The 13607-nt window shown below is 44.3% G+C and overlaps 1 long non-coding RNA gene across 1 annotated transcript; it reads right to left on the bottom strand.

The window, feature by feature from the left end:
- Window positions 1-6476: 6476 nt before the first annotated feature.
- Window positions 6477-6979, bottom strand: LOC123484168. Its single transcript, XR_006658419.1, has 3 exons — window positions 6919-6979; window positions 6689-6767; window positions 6477-6595 (listed from the first exon to the last, which is right to left on the bottom strand). It is a non-coding gene; the product is annotated as an uncharacterized LOC123484168 (long non-coding RNA).
- Window positions 6980-13607: the final 6628 nt, after the last annotated feature.

Here is a 13607-nt window from a genome sequence, read left to right as displayed (position 1 = left end):
GGGGCTCAGGGGGGCTGTCTGTACGGCTGGAGAGGAGGGGTTGGATGGACGGTTGGAATGTGGTGCTGGTTGGTGTATTGTACTGTGGTGTTGGGTACTGGATAATGTGATTGTGTGGAGGTTGTGGTGTCACGCAATGTGCTTTTAGGGGTGGGGGTGTTAGTGTAATGAGGATGGCTCATTAAAGTAAGACAAGTCAGTCTCTCTCTCTCTCTCTCTCTCTCTCTCTCTCTCTCTCTCTCTCTCTCTCTCTCTCTCTCTCTCTCAACAGCGCTCTGCACAGGCAGCAGTGGAGGACAGTGATAAGATCTTTACTGAGCTGATCCGCTCCATTGAGAGAAGGCGCTCTGAGGTGAAGGAGCTGATCAGAGCCCAAGAGAAGGCTCAAGTGAGTCAAGCTGAAGGACTCCTGGAGCAACTGGAGCAGGAGATAGCTGAGCTGAGGAAGAGAAGCACTGAGCTGGAGCAGCTCTCACATACAGAGGATCACATCCATTTCCTCCAGGTAACTCAACTGCCTTGATACATGTGATATGAAATTAAAACTCTCAATCATTTGGTTCTGCTCCCTCCCTCTCACTCTCTCTCTCTCTCTCTCTCTCTCTCTCCCTCTCTCTCTCTCTCTCTCCTTCTCTCTCAGAGTTATCAGTCTCTCTCCAGTACCAGTGTATCTTCAGACTTACCCAGCATCGTTGTCCGTCCTCTTCAGTACTTTGGAGATGTGAGTAAGACTGTGTCTGAACTGAGAGAGAAACTAGAAGACGTCCTTAAAGGAGAATGGATCAAGATCTCCTCTACAGGTGTGTTGAAAATAATAAGAACATCAACTTTAGACCATTGAAAGTTCCCTACTAGTCATATACAGTGGGGAAAAAAAGTATTTAGTCAGCCACCAATTGTGCAAGTTCTCCCACTTAAAAAAGATGAGAGAGGCCTGTAATTTTCATCATAGGTACACGTCAACTATGACAGACAAATTGAGAAAAAAAATCAAGAAAATCACATTGTAGGATTTTTAATGAATTTATTTGCAAATGATGGTGGAAAATAAGTATTTGGTCACCTACAAACAAGCAAGATTTCTGGCTCTCACAGACCTGTAACTTCTTCTTTAAGAGGCTCCTCTGTCCTCCACTCGTTACCTGTATTAATGGCACCTGTTTGAACTTGTTATCAGTATAAAAGACACCTGTCCACAACCTCAAACAGTCACACTCCAAACTCCACTATGGCCAAGACCAAAGAGCTGTCAAAGGACACCAGAAACAAAATTGTAGACCTGCACCAGGCTGGGAAGACTGAATCTGCAATAGGTAAGCAGCTTGGTTTGAAGAAATCAACTGTGGGAGCAATTATTAGGAAATGAAAGACATACAAGACCACTGATAATCTCCCTCGATCTGGGGCTCCACGCAAGTTCTCACCCCGTGGGGTCAAAATGATCACAAGAATGGTGAGCAAAAATCCCAGAACCACACGGGGGGACCTAGTGAATGACCTGCAGAGAGCTGGGACCAAAGTAACAAAGCCTACCATCAGTAACACACTACGCGCCAGGGACTCAAATCCTGCAGTGTCAGACGTGTCCCCCTGCTTAAGCCAGTACATGTCCAGGCCCGTCTGAAGTTTGCTAGAGTGCATTTGGATGATCCAGAAGAGGATTGGGAGAATGTCATATGGTCAGATGAAACCAAAATATAACTTTTAGGTAAAAACTCAACTCGTCGTGTTTGGAGGACAAAGAATGCTGAGTTGCACCATACCTACTGTGAAGCATGGGGGTGGAAACATCACGCTTTGGGGCTGTTTTTCTGCAAAGGGACCAGGACGACTGATCCGTGTAAAGGAAAGAATGAATGGGGCCATGTATCGTGAGATTTGGAGTGAAAACCTCCTTCCATCAGCAAGGGCATTGAAGATGAAACGTGGCTGGGACTTTCAGCATGACAATGATCCCAAACACACCGCCCGGGCAACGAAGGAGTGGCTTCGTAAGAAGCATTTCAAGGTCCTGGAGTGGCCTAGCCAGTCTCCAGATCTCAACCCCATAGAAAATCTTTGGAGGGAGTTGAAAGTCCGTGTTGCTCAGCGACAGCCCCAAAACATCACTGCTCTAGAGGAGATCTGCATGGAGAATGGGCCAAAATACCAGCAACAGTGTGTGAAAACCTTGTGAAGACTTACAGAAAACGTTTGACCTGTGTCATTGCCAACAAAGGGTATATAACAAAGTATTGAGAAACTTTTGTTATTGACCAAATACTTATTTTCCACCATAATTTGCAAATAAATTCATAAAAAATCCTACTATGTGATTTTCTGGAATTTTATTTCTCATTTTGTCTGTCATAGTTGACGTGTACCTATGATGAAAATTACAGGCCTCTCTCATCTTTTTAAGTGGGAGAACTTGCACAATTGGTGGCTGACTAAAAACTTTTTTTCCCCACTGTACATGTGGAATATGGTATGATGATAACATTCCCTCTCTCTGTGAATGTGTTTGTGTGTCTGTAGTGAATATAGTGGATGTTGTACTGCCTCCAGAGCCCAAGACCAGAGAACAGTTCTTACAATGTGAGTCTCTTTATTCTGAAGTAACTAACAGTCTCTTTTTACTGACACTCCTAACAATCCCTCTAGAAATATATAGCAATAGTAGATCTAATCAAAGACTGGGTATCTATCTGACTCCTCATATTTCTCTGATTTGATCTCTGCTGTGCTCTAATCAAAGACAGGGTAGATTCAGTATCTGACTTAACTTATTGTTCTAACTCCCCTCATTGGTCTCTGCTCTGCTCTTCTCCCAGATTCCTGTCAGCTCACACTGGACCCAAACACAGCACACACACTCCTCTCTCTGTCTGAAGGGAACAGAAAGGTGACACTTACAGGCCAAGTCCAACCATATCCTGATCATCCAGACAGATTCACTAACTACTATCAGGTTCTGTGTAGAGAGGGTCTGTCTGGACGCTGTTACTGGGAGGTGGAGTGGAGTGGGGAGTGTGTTACAGCAGTCTCATATAAAGACATCAGCAGAACAGAGACAGATGGTGGATTTGGATACAATAACAAGTCCTGGAGTTTACACTACTATAGAGGTAGTTTTTGGTTCAGACACAATAGTGTTGGGACTAAAGTATCAGGCCCTCGGTCCTCCAGAGTAGGAGTGTACCTGGATCACAAGGCAGGTACTCTGTCCTTCTACAGTGTCTCTGACACAATGACCCTCCTCCACAGAGTCCAGACCACATTCACTCAGCCCCTCTATCCTGGGTTTGGGATTGGTCATTTGACTTTAATAGGGTTTTGTCTCTCTGGTACTGCTGAGCTGGTTAAACTGTAGTAGGGTCCACATAGATACTAGTCATGCTGGTGTAGTCTATAGCTGAGCTGGTTAAACTGTAGTAGGGTCCACATAGATACTAGTCATGCTGGTGTAGTCTATAGCTGAGCTGGTTAAACTGTAGTAGGGTCCACATAGATACTAGTCATGCTGGTGGTGATGGTCCTCAGATATAATACTCTGTTTTTCTGTACAATCATTTTTGTCTGACTGATTCAATCTTCAGAGTTTAATTAAAACTTAAAGTATTTTTATCAAATGCAATGTTTTAATTGGCTACATTTACATTAATCATATTGTTTGCTGTTAATGTATGTTGGTTGTCATTCAGAACCATTGAAATGTTTTCTCAATTGGTTCTCTGTCTCAATGTAATTTTCCTCAGTATCATGGAACAGGTAGTGTTACTTACTTGCTAATTGAACTATATGGGCCGGTTTCCCGGACACAGATGAAGCCTTGTCCTAGACTAAAAAGCATGTTCAATGGAGATGTCCGGGAAACCGGCCTTAAATCTGGCATCTTTTATTCTCCCGTACTGCTCAGTCAAGCAACATTAAACCTGTCCAGCAGGTGGTGCTATTAACCAAACAATAAAAACCCAGCAGATATCTTGACTTGCCACTCAGTAAATCAGTAATGTTCAGAATTGTACTTTAATATCATTGGAGATTGATGGTCTTTTTTAATCCACTACCCAGAGTCAGGAACAGATGAAGTTAGGTCTGCTACTGTTCAGTTATTAAATATGATTCATGGTGATGGGAAATAAAAAATACATCTAGTAGTAGTTTTCCTTTGCTATTTATTCCAAGGTGTGTCTTTAACTTGTAAATGGATTGTGTTGAAGCTGGCATGTGTGGTGTGGATGATAGAATAGAGTGAATAGAGAGAGAGAAGAGAGGAGGAGAGGAGAACATCATATAGAAGACAGATAAGATAGAGAGACAATTCATACCCAGGGGAGTTACTGACTCTGGCCCAAATGACACCCTGTTCCCCTACGTAGTGCACTAGGCTACTTCTGACCAGATCTAAAGTAGTGCACTACATAGGGAATAGGGTGAAGATTGGAGATTTGCTCACTGGCATTAGAATGAAGATTTCCATACAAGAGTTACTGTCTCTGTCCCAAATCTCTCCCTGTTCCCTACGTAGTGCACTAGGCTTCTTTTGACCAGATCTAAAGTAGTCTTCTAGATTTTACATGTTTTCTCCCTGTCGTTAGAAAATGACAATATGGTAATGACTTTAGTGGTTTCCTCCCCTTTGTGTTTTATTGGTTGTGTGTTATGTGTGTTAGTTGTGTTAGGTTTTCCCCCTGTGTTCCTAATGGAAAATCCATTAACAATGAATCACAAACAAATTATATTCCAGTTGTGTTTAGACAACTTCATGGCTGACATCCCCCAGAATTTTACCTGATGTTTTATTTATTATTTATTTTTATTTAACCTTTATTTAACCAGGTAAACCAGTTGAGAACAAGTTCTCATTTACAACTGCGACCTGGCCAAGATAAAGCATAGCAGTGCGATAAAAACAACAACACAGAGTTACATATGGGGTAAAACAAAACAAAGTCAAAAATACAACAGAAATAAATATATATACAGTGTGTGCAAATGTAGCAAGTTATGGAGGTAAGGCAATAAATAGGACATAGTGCAAAATAATTACAATTAGTATTAACACTGGAATGATAGATGTGCAAGAGATGATGTGCAAATAGAAATACTGGGGTACAAATGAGCAAAATAAATAACAATATAGGGATGAGGTAGTTGGGTGGGCTAATTTCAGATGGGCTGTGTACAGGTGCAGTGATCGGTAAGGTGCTCTGACAACTGATGCTTAAAGTTAGTGAGGGAGATAAGAGTCTCCAGCTTCAGAGATTTTTGCAATTTGTTCCAGTCATTGGCAGCAGAGAACTGGAAGGAATGGCGGCCAAAGGAGGTGTTGGCTTTGGGGATGACCAGTGAGATATACCTTCTGGAACGTATACTACATACTATGTTCTCTCTCTCAAACCATACACATTTATGTCATTTAGCAGACGCTCTTATCCAGAGCAACTTACCGTTAGTGCATGTATATACATGACTGTATGTCGCTTGGATAAAAGCGTCGCTAAATGGCATATATTATATTATTATTATTAGGGTGTAACGATTCGTTTTAACAACGATTCGATTTGTATCACCGATTCGTGGCTGTCATACGATTCAAGGACGATATTGGTTCATTTAGAACGACATCGATCCAAAACGATTCAGTGACATGAAATCGATTCAGTAACCTTTTAGCCAAAAATTCAACCAGTGTGACTGAAATAAATACCTGGATACTGGACAGTGCAGGTGAAGTTTCCTAGATTCCTGTTTCTTGTAATGGAATCAGGTATCAATTAATTGTAAATATAAATAAACAAGTAAATAACAATGAATGGCAAATGCATTCACATTTTATTTGAATAAAGTGCAAACAACACTTTAGGTTGAATTAACAGGAAGTTAAAATTGTCTGATCTCATTTTCAATATTCAATACATTTTCAATAAAAGTACAGTAAGTTCAACCAACATTTCAACAGTAGGTTTACCTGCTACTTCTTCTTTTGTTTTTCAACATAAAAATATTACAATATTAATATCAAAAATAAAGTGCAACTAACATTTCTTCAGGTTGAATTAACAGTAGGTTTACCTGCTACTTCTGCTTTTGTTTTTCAACATTACAATACAAATACAGTATTAATATCAAAATAAAGTACAACCAACATTTCTTCAGGTTGAATGAGCAGTGGATGAACCTGCTACTACTCTCATTTTAATAAACAAACAATATTCAATAAAAGATCAAGTGTAACCTACTAGGCTACTCTTCAATGACTACAGATTTTTTTCAAAAATATCAACTGATCAACATGATCTGGCCGCAGAACACTTCTCTGTGCAGTTCACTCATGTCGCCAGCAGTACTAAAAACTCGTTCTGCTGGCACACTGGTGCCCTGGAATGCACAGGTACCGTTTAGCAAAGGGTGGAAAGTACAGGTAGCTCTTTCTCCTGAGATCTCCACCACTTCATGGCATTTTCAGTCAAAAGGCAACACATCTTTGCTCGGTACCTTAACACCTCTGCTCTGGCTGTCTCGCTTGTGGATTTTCTTTCTCTTTGGGTGAAGGAATCGCCAAACAGCGCATCTAAGGCTTTCTTCTTACAAGGAGGTGACTCATTTGGAGCTACAATATAAGAAATATATTTCAAAATATAGTCATGTTTCTCATTAATACAAAAACAACAACAATATTTTATTGGTATCACATGAAACACACCTGTGGTCTCTTCATTGAATCCTGACAGCTTTGTGCTTGAGCTTCCCTCGTCTTCCTCCTGATTTCCCATTGCTTGCATCTATTGATGTAAAAATGTGAACTGTTAAAATTTCTGCTCTGTAATACTGCACACATAAATTTAGAGGAAGATAAAGAACAGATGAGATTTGAGAGAGACAAATGAAAGGGGAGAAGAGAAAAGAGCAGAGGAAAGAGGAGAGAAGAGTTACCTGGTGGGACACTTCTGCCTCAAAAACCAGTTTTGTGTAGACCTGTTCTCTGTCCTCTTTTCCAGGTAGGGCAGTTCTTCAAATTCATGGTCCAACCTGATGCTGTTTAAAGAACAAGAATATTGCATTCATTGCATTATTAAATTAGTTGACCTGAAATTGCAAGTGATGACCACCTCTCATACACAAAATAATCAGAAGATTAAACTTTAGTATGTTTAAAAGAAATGTGGCACAGTGATGATGTAAAGCCACCGTGAACTAAGAATTGTATTGCAGATATCTTGTTTACTTTTCCATATGAAAAAAACAACTCAAATTCAAACTTGAAAACGCAAAGGTGTGGTATTTTACAAATTAATATAGTCTAATAACCTACAATATTAACTCAAGTTGATTTTAATTAAGACTCCAAATTAATTACCTATGTTGAGAGCATCTTGGGTGCCTCTGTAGCGTGTGGAGAGGTCACTGGCCATCACCCTCTTAATCTCTGCAACCAGGGTTGAGTCGTCTTCGCATGGCTGTAGGTGTTTCAGCAGTTTTGCTTGAAGAGGAGCAATTACAGAGAGAGAGTTGGCTGGTCTTCTTCACACATCACAGTGGTTGCCATTTTGACAGGACCCATCAACTGAACAATGTGATCCATGTTGGCAATATCACTCTCACTCAGCGTGCGCCTACATCTGTGACCCCTTCGTAGATCCTTGGACATCAGGAGTTGCCATTATAGCTGGCTGTTGTTCCAAAAAGCGTTCAAGCATTTCGAATGAACTGTTCCATCTGGTGATTATGTCTTGGATCAGTTTATGTTTTGGTAAATCCATCAGAAGTTTGTTTTTTCTGTAGGAGTGTGACATGCAATCGGGCTGCGGTGAAAATATCCAACAATTTCCGCACTTTCCCCCCAACAACCTGGAAGCACGGGTCCACCCCCAAACCCTTCTGCGAGGCAAGGTTGAGTGTATGTGCGAAGCAGGTAAAGTGTGGACTCGAACTAGGCTTCTGCACCGCCACAATCATATTCCTGGCGTATCTGTGACGATGGCAGGATTCTTGTCGTAGAATTTTCCACTCCATGCGAGGCTTCGAATAATGCGCTAATATTTTTACCAGTATGGGCTTTATTTAAAACTCTGGTTAGAGAACAAAGGTCTTCATTTTCCACTCCTGATCAATGTGATGAGAGGTAATTGACACATACCCTTGATTTGAGCATGACGTCCAGCCATCTGTCGTTATCGCTACTGTTCAGCTTCGAGAAAGCGACAGCTTCACATCATTCTTAGTACTTTCGTGCAATGCAGAAATAACCTTTTCTGAGAAGTGTGGTCGGCTTGGTATTGTGTACCTTGGCTCCAATGTTTGAATCATTTCACGGAATCCCGGATTTTCAACCACACTGTAGGGTCGCATGTCTTTGCAGATAAACTTGGCAATTGTTGCCGTGATGTTTTTCTTTAACTGCTGAGTTTTTGGCCTGGTCTCTGACTAAACATGCAGGGCGAGACCTGAGGCTTCTGCAGAGTTGACTTTACCTTTCGCTGCTGCAGCAGCGGGAACGCTGCAAGAGGTGCCTGGACGGTCGGTGTTGTGTGAAATCCCATGGCACCTTAGTAGGTGGTTGGAGAGATTTGTCGTGTTCCCGTTGTACTTTACTTGACCTTTAATATCCTACAAAACAGCGCAGCGACTTATTTAGAACATCTCCGTCTTTGCAAAAGCCAAAGTGTTTCCACACACTGGACCACAATGGTGGCTTGATCATTTCTCGCTCGGCCGGCTTCTCCTCTGTCGTCCGCCATGCTATGTTTTGTTGTCTTTGCGCTGCGCTGCTGCTGGCGCGGCGATGACGTCCACGGATAGGCAGACTGAATCGAGTAATGTTTAAAGCCTTTATCATTAAAAGTGCTAAGAAAAAACATCCATATAAAGTCTGACGTGCTTAATCCAATGGGTTATTTCCTAGTATCATACAATCGATTCATTACATTTTAAACGATGTTAGATTGATACATGTTGTCCAAAAGGCCAACTTTGGCGAGCACAGATCGATGTAGTTGGATCATAGAATAGAAATCGATACATCGATGTACAGTAGATGGATCGTTACACCCTAATTATTATATATATTTTTCATACTGGCCCTCTTGGGAATCGAAACCACAACCCTGGCATTGCAAACACCATGCTCTACCAACTGAGCTACATCCCTGCCGGCCATTCCCTCCCTACCCTGGACCAATTGTGCGCGCTTCCGGTGCTGACGGCTACGACAGAGTCTGGATTTGAACCAAGATCTCTAGTGGCACACAGCTATCACTGATGCAGTGCCTTAGACCACTGCGCCACTCGGGAGACTGACTATAGCAGACAACCTCAATATGGTTCCATTCCTGTAGTTATCAGGACACATGGGGTGTGGAACTATTATCTCCTTTCTAAGTGTGAACTTGTCCACTTCCCTTCATGGATTTAAAAGGAAATGACTGGTATATGTAAACTCCCTCTACCCCCATGCCAACACCAATCCAATGCTGTACAATTAATTTACATACTTAACATGGGAAATGCCTACTGCCTCCCATAAGAGTCATTGAAGCGTTGATGAGATAGGACCCTCCCTTCACCAGGGGGATAATTTGTTGGACCCATCACAACAGGTAAGGAGGCCTCATCCTCGAGCTGCCCAAAGAAAGCCAGGGACTGCCTTGTGCTCCAGTCTCACAGCGGGGGCAGCAAAACCCTTTGGAGACCTGAAAGGGAAAGTGAGGAGGAAAACCTAAGGTGAATTTACATTGATGTTTCCATAGAGACCTGAGTCTTATTCACTGTTATAGGCACACAAACTGGAAGAAAATTAAATGAAACAGGGATGGACTAACTGAAAATAAACGTTTGTTTGCGTTTTCTGTTGCAAAATGTTTTGCTACGGTGTTCCCTAATGAATACGACCCACCTGGATTCAAATACTATTTGAAATATTACAAAACCTTGAGCATTTCCCCCCAATCTTCCAGGTGGGCGGGGTTAACTTATACTTTAGGACTTTTCTATTGGTTCCATTACAACAGGCAAACTCAATCAAGCATTCGTATTAAGTATTTAACATGATTTTAAATAGTAATTGAATGCAGGTCTGTTTCCACACGCAATAAGCCTGTAACATCTTGTATGATCTTGAGTTAACAGTGTATCAAATGGAAGGGCAAGTCTCACCACTGAGAGGAAAACATCACTGGTCCACCTCAGCATCAGGTCCAGCTATCGTGATCAGTACTGTCCCAGGGATGCTGGGAGCAGAGATGAACTCTGACCTGGTACCCACCTATGGAGTTGTCATTTTTAATATCAGTTTAACCCCATTACAGCATAAGCACACACAAGCCATGTTAATAGAAGAAATGGATCCAGGTTCCATTTATTCTACAATAGATTTACTGCCTGTGGAACACTTCTCAAAAGTGGTCTTAAATCAAGGTGACTGCAGGTCTCAATCCCAAACGAATGGGGGAAGAATTAATGAAATGGCCACGGACTATTTACATTGACCCCCCCCACCCCCGCTGCTACAGTTGCGTTTATCTAGAGTCACTTTACAAATGACCTCAACTAACCTGTACCCCCACACATTGACTGGCAGAGCTACTCCACCTCAAGAATGACCCCCTGTACATAGCCTCATTATTGTTAGTGTTTTTATTATGTTACTTTTTGATTTGATTTGTTTTTTAAATTTAGTTTATTTTGTAAATATTTTCTTAACCTCTATTCTTGAACAGCATTGTTGGTTAAGGGTTTGCTATGTAGCATTCCACGGTAAGGTCTACACCTGCCCGTGATCGGCGCACGTGACAAAGTAATTACATTTTATTTTATTTTTCACCATCTAGAAAGATGGCATTTAGAGGTGATGGAGAATGGAGAAACAAGATTCACAATAACAGAGCGACCATACAACTGGACTGGACTGGCTGGGATATTTTCACACATTGTCCTTTCCAAGGATGTTCGGCAGAACGGCTTGACCCCAGCTCTAGTGTTAGCCAGCCCAGTGTTGGCCCCGCTTGCGACTCAGCTCTGTAGCGTTGTAGCCAGCCCAGTTTGGCCCCTGCTTGACTCAGCTCTGTAGTGTTAGCCAGCTCAGTTTGGCTCCTGCTTGACTCAGCTCTGTAGCGTTAGCCAGCCCAGTTTGGCTGCTTGGACTCAGCTCGTAAGTGTAGCCAGCCCAGTTTGGCCTTGCTTGACTCAGCTCATGTAGTCTACCAACAGCCCAGTTTGCCTTTCAGCGACTCAGTTCTGTAGTGTTAATGCCAAGCCCAGTTTGGCTTTACTGCTTGACTCAGCTCTGTAGTGTTAGCAGCCCACTTTGGCCCTCGCTTGACTCAGCTCTGAGCGTTAGCCAGCCCAGTTTGGCCCTGCTTGGCCACTGACTCAGCTCTGTAGTGTTAGGCCAGCCCAGTTTGGCCCCTGCTTGACTCGGCTCTTGAGTGTTAGCCAGCCCAGTTTGGCCCGGCTTGACTCAGCTCTGTAGTGTTAGCCAGCCCAGTTTGGCCCTGCTTGTCTTGACTCAGCTCTGTAATGTTAGCCAGCCCAGTCCCCTGGCCCTGTTGACTCAGCTCTGGTAAAGCGTTAGCCAGCCCAGTTTGGCTCCTGCTTGCTTGACGAGCTCTTCCAAGGTGTTAGCCAGCCCAGTTTGGCCCTCGCTTGACTCAGCTCTGTAGTGTTATCCAGCCCAGTTTGGCCCCTGCTTGAACTCAGTATGTTGGTGTTAGCCAGCCCAGTTTGGCCTGGCTTTTGAATCAGCTCTGTAGTGTTAGCCAGCCCAGTTTGGCCCTGCTTGACTCAGCTCTGTAGTGTTAGCCACCCAGTTTGGCCCTGCTTGACTCAGCTCCTGTAGTGTTATAGCCAGCCCAGTTTTGCCCTGCTTGACTCAGCTCTGTAGTGTTAGCCAGCCCAGTTTGGCCCTGCTTGACTCAGTTCTGTAGTGTTAACCACCCAGTTTGGCCCTGTTGACTCAAATCTGTATTGTAGCCATGCCCAGTTTGGCCTTGCTTGACAGCTCTGTAGTGTAGCCCAGTTTGGCCCTGCTTGACTCAGCTCTGTAGTGTTAGCCAGCCCAGTTTGGCCTCGCTTGACTCAACTCTGTAGTGTTAGCCAGCCCAGTTTGGCCCTGCCCGGCTTGACTCAGCTCTGTAGCGTTAGCCAGCCCAGTTTGGCCCTGCTTGACTCAGCTCTGTAGACCCAGCCCAGTTTGGCCCTGCTTGACTCAGACTGCTAGTGTTAGCTTGCCCAGTTTGGCCCTGCTTGGCTTGACTCAGCTCTGTAAGCGTGAGGCCAGCCCAGTTTGGCCCCGTTGACTCAAGCTCTGTAGTGTTAGCCAGCCCAGTTTGGCCCTGCTTGGCTTGACTCAGCTCTGTGCTGTTAGGCCAGCCCAGTTGGCCCTGCTTGACTCAGCTCTGTGGTCTTCTTCCAGCCCCGTTTGGCCTGCTTGGCTTGACTCAGCTCTCTAGCGTTAGCACAGCCTTGTTTGGCCCTGCTTGACTCAGCTCTGTAGTGTTAGCTAGCCCAGTTTGGCCCTGCTTGTCCAGCTCTGCACGTCTGCCCAGTTTGGCCCTGCTTGACTCAACTCTGTAGTGTTAGCCAGCCCAGTTTGGCCTTGGCTTCGACTCAGCTCTGTTGCGTTAGCCAGCCCAGTTTGGCCCTGCTTGACTCAGCTCTGTTCAGTGTTATGCAGCCCAGTTTGGCCCTGCTTGCTTGACTCAGCTCCGGAAGCGTTAGCCAGCCCAGTTTGGCCTGCTTGACTCAGCTCTGTAGTGTTAGCCAGCCCAGTTTGGCCCTTTGACCAGCTCATGGCTCTAGGTTAGCTCAAGCAGTTTGGCCCTGCGACTCAGCTCTGTAGTGTTGAGCTAGCAGTTTGGCCCTGCTTGACTCAGCTCTGGTAGGTAGCCAGCTAGTTTGGCCCTGCTTGCTTGGACTCAGCTCTGTAGTGACCAGCCCAGTTTGGCCCTGCTTGACTCAAGCTCTGTAGTGTTAGCCAGCCCAGTTGGCCCGGCTTGACTCAGCTCTGTAGTGTTAGCCAGCCCAGTGTTGGCCCTGCTTGTCTTGACTCAGCTCGTAGTGTTAGCCAGCCCAGTTTGGCCCTGCTTGACTCAGCTCTGTAGAGTTAAGCCAGCCCAGTTTGGCCCTGCTTGTTTGACTCAGCTCTGTAGTGTTAGCCAGCCCAGTTTGGCCCTGCTTGACTCTAGCTCTGTAGTGTTATCCAGCGCCATTGGCCTGCTTGACTCAGCTATGAGTGTTACCAGCCCAGTTTGGCCCTGCTTGACTCAGCTCTGTAGTGTTAGCCAGCCCAGTTTGGCCCTGCTTGACTCCAGCTATTTAGTGTTAGCCAGCCCAGTTTGGCCCTGCTTGACTCAGCTCTGTAGTGTTAGCCAGCCCAGTTTGCGGCCCTGCTTGACTCAGCTCTGTAGTGTTAGCCAGCCCAGTTTGGCCCTGCTTGACTCAGCTCCTGTAGTGTTAACCAGCCCAGTTTGCCTTTGCTTGACTCAAATCTGTAGTAGTTAGCCAGCCCATTTGGCCCTGCTTGACCCAGCTCTGCAGTGCTAGCCAGCCCAGCTCTGGCTCCTGCTTGACCCAGCTCTTGTAGTGCTAGCCAGCTCCAGTTTGGCCCTCCTGCTTGACTCAATCCT

This window comes from Coregonus clupeaformis, unplaced genomic scaffold (genome assembly GCF_020615455.1).
Source record: "Coregonus clupeaformis isolate EN_2021a unplaced genomic scaffold, ASM2061545v1 scaf0209, whole genome shotgun sequence".
Classification (NCBI taxonomy): Eukaryota; Metazoa; Chordata; class Actinopteri; order Salmoniformes; family Salmonidae; genus Coregonus; species Coregonus clupeaformis.
The sequence above is the reverse complement of the archived record's forward strand: the minus strand, read 5'-3'. Positions and strand labels throughout refer to the sequence as shown.